Below are 11,632 nucleotides of genomic sequence, written 5' to 3'. Positions count from 1 at the left end.
TCGGGACAGATTAAAGACATACAAATATGTCTGAAACTGATGGTGTTAAGTTTGACTATTTGTACCTGTGAACACAGTTTAATATTAATACACAAAGACAAGGGATGGGCATTAAAACAAATATAATGATTTTGATTTCAGTTAATGAATCCATGTGCCTTTCTTGGTTAAGTATTTCATGCCTGTTGAAGAAAATAATACAATTTCCATGTATTTACAAACATTTCACATTTCAATAAAATGTGTATCTTAAACTATGGCTTGTCTTGAACAACAGCTCAGTGTCTGTAGTATCATGAGCCTTTAATACAAGATAACAGTAACATCAGAACAACAGAAAGTAAAAATTCAGTGCAGTAAGTTTCCAATATTTCATTAGTCACTTGTGTTAGTTTCATTAAAAACAACCTTCTCATAAGAGTCATTTGTTCAGTAATTGTATTACAGTATTGTCACATTGTATAATTATATATATATAGTATATATATAATCTTTATTTTTTATATAAAAGGTTAACATAAAATGTTATATATGTTATCTCATATATATATATATATATATATATATATATATATATATATATATATATATATATATATATATATATATATATATATATATATATATATATATATATATATATATATATATATATATATAATTATTATTATTATTATTATTATTATTAAAAAGAACCGACTCAAGTCTTTTTTTTGGAGAATCAGACTAAACTGATCACTGTATGTTTCACACTTTTGACTGAGTAGACAGTCAGTAAAAACTGTTATTCAGTTTTTTTCTTCTTATAAACATTTTTAGAAAGATGTGCCTATATCAGACATTCATCAATACTTAACTGCGAGACTAAGGTGAAAGAGGAAGTGTATTTAGAAAGAAAACTAAGAAATTTGCTTAACTAAGAAATTAAGTAAGTTGATCATGCCATGATGCAATATAAACCACATCCAGTGTACAAAGAAGCTCACAGAGAAGCTTTCAGATCTTGTTTTATTAGTGCTTCATTCAGAATGATAAATGTTAGTAAAACTAAACACATAAAAATTTTAATTGGTGCTTTTTTAAATGGTGCTTGAGAAACATCAACATTACTGTTGCTCATATACATTCTGTTAAAGTCTCACTCCAGCCAGAATCACAGGATGCTTAAAAATGCATATAAATTTATTGGCTGCAAATTCAAGAATGGCTGCATACTAACCTTAATAATCTATATAGATTACAATAGCATTACAAGTCAACATTCTGATCTCATAGTTATCTCACCATGTCACATATTGCTCTAATATTCGTCATATTGTTTTGAAAGTAAATCAAAAATTCAGTTTCCTTGTTTATTTTGTATCTCGTCATGTTCCAGCAACTGATACAGCACAACTTCACCATCCAGCTATAATCATCAATTATAATTTCAACCAGATCAGCCAGTAGTCTTTGATGACCAGCTGACATTCAAAGACCACATTGCAAAGACACATTGTCATACAGGTTTGCATTAAACAACATCAGGAATATCAGAGTCTTCCTAACTGAACATGTAGCACAACTCCTAATTACCGCTTTTCCACTGTTGGGCCAGTGCGAGCCAGGGCTTAAAACGGGCCGGGTGGGGCTAATAGCCTCGGGGCCAGTAGCACGAGGCCAAAATAGCACTGCGTTTCCACAGTCGAGCCCGAAGTCGAGTCGAACACCTCTCAGGAACAATGCCATGCAACCCCATAATTTCACCAACAAAGAGAAGTTATCAGAAAACTAATAAGAAATAATAAACTCCTGTCCCCGAGTTTAGCCCAGTGATGGCTCCTGTACCCATGTTTAGTCCAAGGGGGACTCCAATCCTTGAATGCCCTCCAGTGCGCCCCCAAGAATTCCTAATTTCCCCTAATAAATTTTGTTTTTTTGTTTTTTTTTGTGGGGGGTGTTGGCCCATGCCCGTGGCCATGGTGGCCGAGCTAGTTATGGTCACAGATGAGTCCCCTGATCTATATAGATCTATAGATATATGTAAGATAAATGTATTTGAGTGAGATTTCTATTAAAAATTTTATAACACACATAATATCCCACATAGCAAACAGACTTGGCCCAAATGTGGCCTCAAGCTGACACTGCTGGCCTCCTGTTGGCAATGGCATGTACCCTTTCAGCCAGAGCTGGGCCATGTGTGACAATGACGGCACGGCGGAGATCCGGCAAACAATATGAGGGCCGATTGTTGGTGGGAGGAATGTGGCCCAGATCAGGCCAGTGATATGTGGCTCAAATCAGGCTAAGATCTGGCAACATATTATGTGACCCATGATAAACAAGATAAATACAATATTGCATGATAATGGATAAATGATCACATACATTTTAATGAAGTGTAGTATTGTTAAAATTTTGTCTTTGAAATGGCAAGTCAAAACAGAATGAAACATTATCATTTCAAAATTAAGCAAATCAGTCAAGTGTATTAAACTGCACTTAATTATAATTTGATTAAATTTTATATTATTATTCTTGGTACAAATAATCTTAGAATCCTTACAGGAAAAGAGAGAGAGAGAGAGAGAGAGAGAGAGAGAGAGAGAGAGAGAGAGAGATCATTTAACCAATGTCATGTAATATTTATTTGGTTTACCATGGGGCACATAATTTTTATTAGTATGCTGTCATGCACAAGCATTAAATAAAATAATCATGAAAGTGTCTATTAGTATTTTTTATTGTTCTTTGTAAAAATAAATAGAAAAACCAATGCAATACGTTTATTTATTTATTTATCTTTTTTATTGCACAGCTACATGATGTGTGGGTTTAAAGTATGATTTTCTATTCAGTTTAATGTATTTTATTTGCATAGTTTATGTGTACATTCCCAGACAGCAATATAGTGTTGGCCCAGATCTGACCCACATCTGGCCTGCATGAAATCCATGCAGAGAAACTGTCTGGGTTGGGTCCGGGCTATATAAGGCTCAGGTGTGGCTCAGATTTGGGTATTCTGGTTTACTTAAGGCTGAGAATTGGTACCAATAATAAAACCTGTGTTGGCCCGGTTCAGGGCCAGCTAAGGGTGATTAACTGGCTGAGATTTGGGCCAGTTATGGCCCATGTGTCCCCTAATCTTTAATCCAGTTCTGTGCCACTTCAGGGCCACCATTCTTTGCGGAACTTGGGCCGAGGGAAAAGTGATTGTGTGGCCTGAATCTGGGCCAGAAGACATTTGCTATGTGGGATATTATTATATTTATGATTAACAATCAAATGATTAATAAGTTAGAAACTAGTTGCTATGAATACAGGTGCCATCAGTTGTCTTCTTATGATTTACTTGTCTGTCAATGAGTTGTTGCAGTATAGTTGCCAAACACCATGAAACTACATTAGAATACAGTTATGAGTCATTCACAAAATGTTAAACATTAAACTATTGGTTACTTTAAAGGTCCCGTTCTTCATGATCCCATGTTTTAAACTTTAGTTAGTGTGTAATGTTTTTGTTAGAGTATAAATAATATCTCTACAATTCTAAAGCTCAAAGTTCAATGCCAAGTGAGATATTTTATTTAACAGAATTCACTTACAAAAAACAACCCGTTTGGACTACATCCCTCTAGTTCCTGCAGTAATGACATCACTAAAACAGTTTTTTGACTAACCTCTGCACACAGGAATACACAAAAAAGGGGGCGTGGCCTTGTTGTGCTCCAACGGAGAAGAGGAATGGCTGCGTTTGTGTTTGTCGCCATGTCGTCGAAACACTGTTATTTTCATCTCGGAGTCCAATCATCTTTGTTTGTGCTTCCCAGGGATTCTGTACTTGGAGATTAATGGTTACAATTTATGTTTAACTCGGTTCCCGAAAATTATAATCCACATGTAAAACTATGTGCAGCACATTTTGCTGAGGACAGTGAGCTTCCTCAATCTCAATCAGTTAAATGCCGGATTCACAAAAAGATTTTTCTTGAAAGAGGGAGCAGTTCCCTCTTTGTCTGGAGGAGGTGTTGTTTATGGACCAAAACCGGTAAGTGTATTTTATTATTTAAGTTGGTGCGTTTAACAGTTTCTGTAACTTTTTACACAAAGGTCAACACTGTTTAGCTTTGTTAACTAGATGTTAGGGCTGTGCAAAAAAATTGAATGCGATTTTCATGCGCATCTCGTCAGTAAAAACGCTTCTGTGATTATAAGTACATCTCCAGCACGTGCGTTCTTTTACTGTCTATGATTCAGATCAGGATTGCCAGGTTTTTAAAACAAATACTGCCCACTTGCTTTTCAAAACTACTCCAAAACTAGCCCAATTGCGTTTCCAGGAGGGCAGCATGCGCTAAGCTGCTGTCGAATCACAACACAGGAACCGCTGGCCCAATCATATGAAGGTATTTTTGATTCAAATTAACTGAGCACCTGTGGCAGTGCGATTTGTAGTTGTAGAGAAAAGCCACACATGTGTATCAGTAAATTTGAAGTCACACAGTGAAATTTTTTAAGAGTTGCAAACCTGTAGCCTTTTTTTCTCTCCCACAAACACAACACAACAGTTACACCTTCTCAAATTCTTCATTGCAGGTGCACAAATCCTATTCTACAAATCACACATTTAGAAACTCGTACGCTCACATTTTTGAAACAATTGCTGCAGTGAATGTGGTGCAAAACGCATTTACACACCCGCATCAAGAAATGTGCAGTCGTGGAGAAATGTTGAACATCCGCAAATCAGTACGTGAATTCATCAAATGAGAGTTGCACACTTGTAGAATATTTTCTCAGAATGTCTTGTATATTTTTCTAACACAAACACAAAGTACATAACTACAGCTTCTTGAATCTGCTGCGATGAAGCTCAAACACTGTTTTTTTCGCTTTCAAGCGACAAGTTTCGCGCTCTCCCTTTTGCACCGAGATATTTGGTTCAAAAGTGATTTGTGCATCTGTAGAGGTAGTGGGCGGGACTGTTTAGAGATTACAGAATTTCAGCCAATCAGAAGAGCTTACTGAGCCAGTAGATATACGCCCCAAGCAGTTTTACGCCCCTGTTGGTCCTCATGCGTCCAGTAGGGGGAGGCTGCAGACCTATGACCTACTGTAAAATGTATTATTTATATATATTTATAAACTGTTTTTATATACAGAGATTGACTGATATATGATGTTGTGAATTTATATTAAGTTATATTTAGATATTAACCATATTCAGGCCATTAGACATACAGTACTGTGTAATCATATGGATCCTAAATGAAATATTTGCTTTACAATTCACAATTGCTCGTTATACAGCAACAGAACATGTTCTACATAGCATTTTATGAAGACCAACAAAATTTAACAATTTTCTAAAGTTCCAAGGGTCATTTAAAAGAAAGACAATATTGTTGTTCACAAAAAAAAATTATTAACACCATGACTTGGTTATTTCTTAACAGCATGACTCCTGTAGATGACTCTCCAATGGTTTGCCACTCTTCTTTAATTGTTTCTTTATCCTGCGGTCAAAGTGATCCCACTCACTGATAAAAATAAATAAAAAAGCAAAAGTTGCATAGTGGTAGAAAACAATGGTTATTTATAAATAATGGCAGGATGTCATGTTTCAATTTTTTTTTTCCTTTATAGGATCCTTACAGTACCTTGCGTCAATGACAGGTCCTCGAAGGAATTTCTCCTCAGCCTCCAAGATGGACACATCTTTCACAACAGCAAGAGCACAGATGATGGACTACCAGAGAAAGATTTATCACAGCCCAAATAAGCCAAGCATCATTTTGCTTTTTTTTTTTTTTTACAACAAAATCCAAAGTTCCTTTTCTATATTAAGCACAAAACTATTATTTTATAGAAATTATCTAACATTATGGATAAACTATTTGACATTAAAAACAATGTGAATATGACACCATGCAGAGCACAACTAACACACAAGACCATACCTCTGGAAAAGGGACATCCATAATGAATCTGATCTGGTCACTGTGGGTGTGTGTAGGTGTGCCATCCAAAATTGAAGTCATCTGAGTGTAGATAACATCAATTCGCTCCTGATCTTCAATGAACAATATTGATGGAACACTTGGAAAAAGTGTCAAGTCACTTTGATTGTTTTTTTTTTTTTTTTTGTTTTTGTTTTTTTGTCCATTGATGATAGACTGTGGTTAGTTAAGTTTGAGTCAGACAGAACATCTGACTCAATCAAGTACTTTTGCCTCTCGAAATAAACTGATCCATCTTTTGAATTGATATCGCTATTCTTTCTTATTTAATTGATCAATCTTTTATAAATAATAAATGTTGCATCATTACACAATACAATCAACAACAAGTACTTTAGCAGATTATTTAACATACCTCATCCGTATCGCTTCAAGAAGGTCTGCTGCTATCATACATATAGATATGGTCTGCTGTTCTTATAAATGACTGGGCTCATATACTAATATACTGCCTTCCCCTACTGGACGCATGAGGAACAACAGGGGCGTAAAACTGCTTGGGGCGTATATCTACTGGCTCAGTAAGCTCTTCTGATTGGCTGAAATTCTGTAATCTCTAAACAGTCCCGCCCACTACCTCTACAGATGCACAAATCACTTTTGAACCAAATATCTCGGTGCAAAAGGGAGAGCGCGAAACTTGTCGCTTGAAAGCGAAAAAAACAGTGTTTGAGCTTCATCGCAGCAGATTCAAGAAGCTGTAGTTATGTACTTTGTGTTTGTGTTAGAAAAATATACAAGACATTCTGAGAAAATATTCTACAAGTGTGCAACTCTCATTTGATGAATTCACGTACTGATTTGCGGATGTTCAACATTTCTCCACGACTGCACATTTCTTGATGCGGGTGTGTAAATGCGTTTTGCACCACATTCACTGCAGCAATTGTTTCAAAAATGTGAGCGTACGAGTTTCTAAATGTGTGATTTGTAGAATAGGATTTGTGCACCTGCAATGAAGAATTTGAGAAGGTGTAACTGTTGTGTTGTGTTTGTGGGAGAGAAAAAAAGGCTACAGGTTTGCAGCTCTTAAAAAATTTCACTCTGTGACTTCAAATTTACTGATACACATGTGTGGCTTTTCTCTACAACTACAAATCGCACTGCCACAGGTGCTCAGTTAATTTGAATCAAAAATACCTTCATACAATCAGAACTCGTTACGTATTTCTGAAGGAGGGACTTTATAGAACAAGGAAGTCATCAGCCCGTTTTTATGACAGTGAAAACAGTGGTATACAGATAGGTAAATTGTGTGAAAAATACTGTGTTTTCTTAAACACAACAGAAAGGCTGATAATCAAACCAGAGTCCTGACAGGCTTCCTAGGATGAGGGGCAGATCGATGGTAATCCTCAATAAGAGAGCGGTCCAGAATACTAAGGTACAGGCAGGTGAGGATTTTTTTCAGGGTTGGAGCTGAACTGTGCAGGACTGCGGCTCTCTAGGACCGAACTTGCCTACCCCTGCCTTATACCATCACAACATTTTATTGGCCAGTAGTGCTTAGTACTGCCCCAAGAATACGTCACGTATGCTTATATCATATACAATATTTGTGCTTATTTCAATATCTTAAAAACATATTAATGGGTCAAATCTGATAACACTTTATTTAGCAAAAAAAAAACTGGATTACGATCATTTGTACAAAACATGAATGCACATATTTGTATTTTTGAGAAAACAATGTTATGTGTGGTTAGTGAAAAACTAAAATTTTTAAGTCACTGAAATACACAATGGTATTAAATAGTACTAAAAATGGTTCTTTGGGTTCTTAGTCAATCGTTTTGTCCGTTATCTGGCTCGGCTCGGTGTTCATCATCAGTTCTCTCTTCACATCAGTTCAGTCAGTGTACTGTTTGAGTAAATAAATGACTCCGGGATATTGGTTTGTTTTAACTCAGAGGGAGTGTCAGCCACATTAAAAAAAGTTAACAGCTTAAGTCATTTGTGAATTAATGTTTATTGGAGACGCGAACCGTTTAAAACGATTCAGTTCGATTTGGTGAACTGGTTCAAAAAGATCCGGTTACATCGAGTGATTCGTTCGCGAAACGGATATTACTACACTGCAGTGAACGCGCTCACAAAGACCCGGAAGAGAAGACAATGCTGAATAAAGTCGTAGTATTTGATATTTATGTACCAAAATGTATTTTCGATGCTTCAACAAATTCTAACTAACCCTCTGATGTCACATGGTCTACTTTGAAGATGTTTTTATTACCTTTCTGGACAGTATACCGTACATACATCTTCAATGGAGGTAGAGAAAGCTCTCGGACTAAATCTAAAATATCTTAATCTGTGTAACGAAGATGAACTGACGTCTTACGGGTTTGGAACGACATGAATCATTAATAACATAATTTTAATGTTTGGGTGAACTAACCCTTTAATTTTGGAATCCAGTGCCTTAGCGAAGATTGGATAAAAGTGTCTGGAAAATGCTTTTTTTTAATTATTATTATTATTATTGTATTTAATTAAATATTAGGGAAAACAATTATACTTACAGAACACCAAGGGAATTTGCCCAAAGTCCATATCTGACCAAAAGTAATATGGTTGAAGACAGACCGTGTTAAAACTTTAGAACGTCATCTGCACCTAAGGTATCAAACGCTCAGAGTTCCATGAGTCACCCTATACTCTACACGTTTTATACAGAATGTTTTTTATTATACATCATGAAAAGTGCTTATTAGGCATTATGAGAACAAGAAAAATCAGTTGTTTCTAAGTAATAGGGAAACAGTATTTTTATGGTTTCAAGCTGCTGTTTTTATTTATAACTTCAGGGAAGTAATTAAAGTAGAAACTAGTGAAAACTGCTGTCCCTCCTCAATTAACAGAAACCAAACCACAACTTTTACCTCATCTCTTTCGTTTTTATCAGACCTCTGACACTGAAGGTCCTGAGTTTGACACATCTACTGTCACAGCCACTGTCAATGAATTGAGAAAACAAGGGAACTTAAGTTTACACTGATAACAAACTAAAAGACTAAAAGGTGTGATGATCAAATTAATTGCTTTAGTAACTAAAGGGAGCAGGAAACTAGAACAAAGGCAACAAGAAATGAAATGAAACAAACTAAGAGTCAATGACTCTCAGCTGAGTGAGATCAGCGATGATGAAGCAGCATTTGTGCAGAAAAGAAAGAGTCTTTTAGCCACTCTTCAGTGTACAGCTCCACCAAAATTCAAACTGGAGTTTAATCCCACAATACAACATAATCCATTTTGCGGTGGGATGTTCTGTCCCAATTTAAAAGTTTCAAAGACAAAGATTCAAAGTTCCAACTCAGAAGTATTTACTAAAAATAAAAAAACACATACACACAAGGTAATCCAAGTCAATAGTGTGTACAATGCACAAAACAACCAACAACCAACTGAAGAACAAGGTCACTCAATGGGGTCAGAACTGAGAAACTAAAATTACCAAAAAAATCCCATCACGTCAAGTTATTATACTAAGAAGAAAAAAAAGAAAAGAACTCAAAACTTTGCTGTTAGTCTAAAAATAGCTAAAAATAAAGGCAGTCTGCCGAAACGATATCTTGTGGAATGTTATACTCTATAATGTAATAGCGTGGTTACTGTTTTTATGACCTGATCACTATTGCTTTGTCTGTTAAACAAACAGTAGCAAGACTATAGGTCCTGTCTTGTAGGAGGAAATGACTGTGTCCTTGGAAGCCTTTAAAGTGAAAGGATCTTAGTCCTCACTTCAGTGCTTTTAGTCTCAGAATGCACTTGGTGTATATGTTTTAGCTTACACAATTGTAAAACAACGGGAGGAAAAGTATGTATATGTACATATGTATGTGTGTGTGTGTGTGTGTGTGTGTGTGCATGTATGTAAGAGTTTTTGTATTTGTAGGTCTGAGAGTTGTGATTCAATCCAGATGCCTCAGTCCACAGATTGTGAAAGCGTCACAGCAAGTTGCCATGGAGACAGCCTTGGTCAGGTCCTTAGACAGAGTCAACAATCAACAAGTGTCTGTGGAGGGGGGGGGGGGGGGGTTGTGCAAGAGCATCTCGCTGCAGTGCTCCGCCGGGTAGAGGAAGCCCAAAGAAGATAAGATTCCAATTGTTAGGTCTTGGGGCGAGTAGCCGCATTCCAATTTCTCAGTCACTCTCTTGTCCATTCTGGTCTACAAATCATGAAGGGCAGCCTTGTGAGGCTTTGGACTGCTGTTCCCGTTTTCTGAATTTCTGATAACCCAGGACAAAGCCTAGTCCAATCAGCAGAAGACCTGTTATCACGGTTCCAAATTGACAGCTACCAGACACACGTCCCGCCATCTCTCCCACGCGTCCATCGTGTAGCCAGCTGCGTACATTTCCAGCAGGGCAGTCAGGTTCCCCGGAACCCAAGATTCTTGACGAGAAGATGGTGTCAATTGCGTTGAGAGACCAGTCAATCAAATTAAATCCATTTTTTCCAGTTTTGGAGAGCAGTGCAGAGAGTCTCTCAGAATAGACAAGACAAGAGAGCAAGCAGGGAAGGCAAGGGGAGGAGAGGGAGAGAAATGCGCCCGCCTCCGTTGAGAGCCAAAGAAGAAGGGGGTGTGCTTTAGACTGCCAGCTGTTACTTGAGTACTTGACAAAGTTCTCTGCAATTCTTCCAGAAAACCATAGTTGAAGGATGCATTGAAGAGAAACTAGAAAATGCTGCAGCTTTCACAACACAAACTCATTAGTGAGGTTGTTTTCCCCTGGAACATCAAATACAAGATGCTCTCCAGGTTTCTTGAGCAGCAGCATGCTATCTGCACTATCCTCTTATATCTTATGTTTTACGTATAAAGTCAAAATTGACCCACAGTATGTGATGTACGCAAAACAAATATCACAAAATATGCAAACTGTTTATCAAACAACAATCCCTCTTGATATAAAGAATATAACAATAAAATAGAAATATATTACAAAATATTTGCTGATAAAGTATTAAAAATCAGATTTACTTCTAGATAACATATTTTATTTAATGAAGAGGTTTTGAATGAAGCCTTAATATAAAGTTACAATTTCTAAATAAAGCTTAGGCGTGTTTAATTTTAAATTGACTTGTGTATAAAAATGTAAATTGGTCATTAAATTGGAAATGCTTTAATGCAAGAATAGCAATATGACAGCCAGATAAAAATAACAAACAAAATAAAATCACAGATTCATATATACACTGTTCATAAAATCTTCATAATCTTCATAAAAAATTGTTAATTGAAATATACTCTGACATTCATAAAATCTAAATTTGTGGTTTTAATGAAAGTTGCATTCAGCCCTGTTTTGTCATTAAAGGCAAGGAAGAATGTTGAAGTGAGAACTGCTGATAATGATGAAGGAAATGATGAGCAGAGAGCTGCTGAATTGCCTCACACTAGTAAGAAGGGGAACCGTGTTCACATACCCAGAAAGAGGAAATCCATTCTTGCTGATCTTCCTGAGTTTAGCTCCAACCCTGCTCCAACACACATACTGTATCATATAGTTTACAAATATGCAATATGACTTGATAAGCTAGATCAGTTGTGTTTAATTAGGGTGAAAAATCTAAACTCTGAGGGGTTTGGACCTCTGGGAACTGAGTTTGACACCACTGGTTA

Source organism: Carassius auratus, unplaced genomic scaffold (assembly GCF_003368295.1).
Source record: "Carassius auratus strain Wakin unplaced genomic scaffold, ASM336829v1 scaf_tig00013522, whole genome shotgun sequence".
Taxonomy (NCBI): Eukaryota; Metazoa; Chordata; class Actinopteri; order Cypriniformes; family Cyprinidae; genus Carassius; species Carassius auratus.
The sequence above is the reverse complement of the archived record's forward strand: the minus strand, read 5'-3'. Positions refer to the sequence as shown.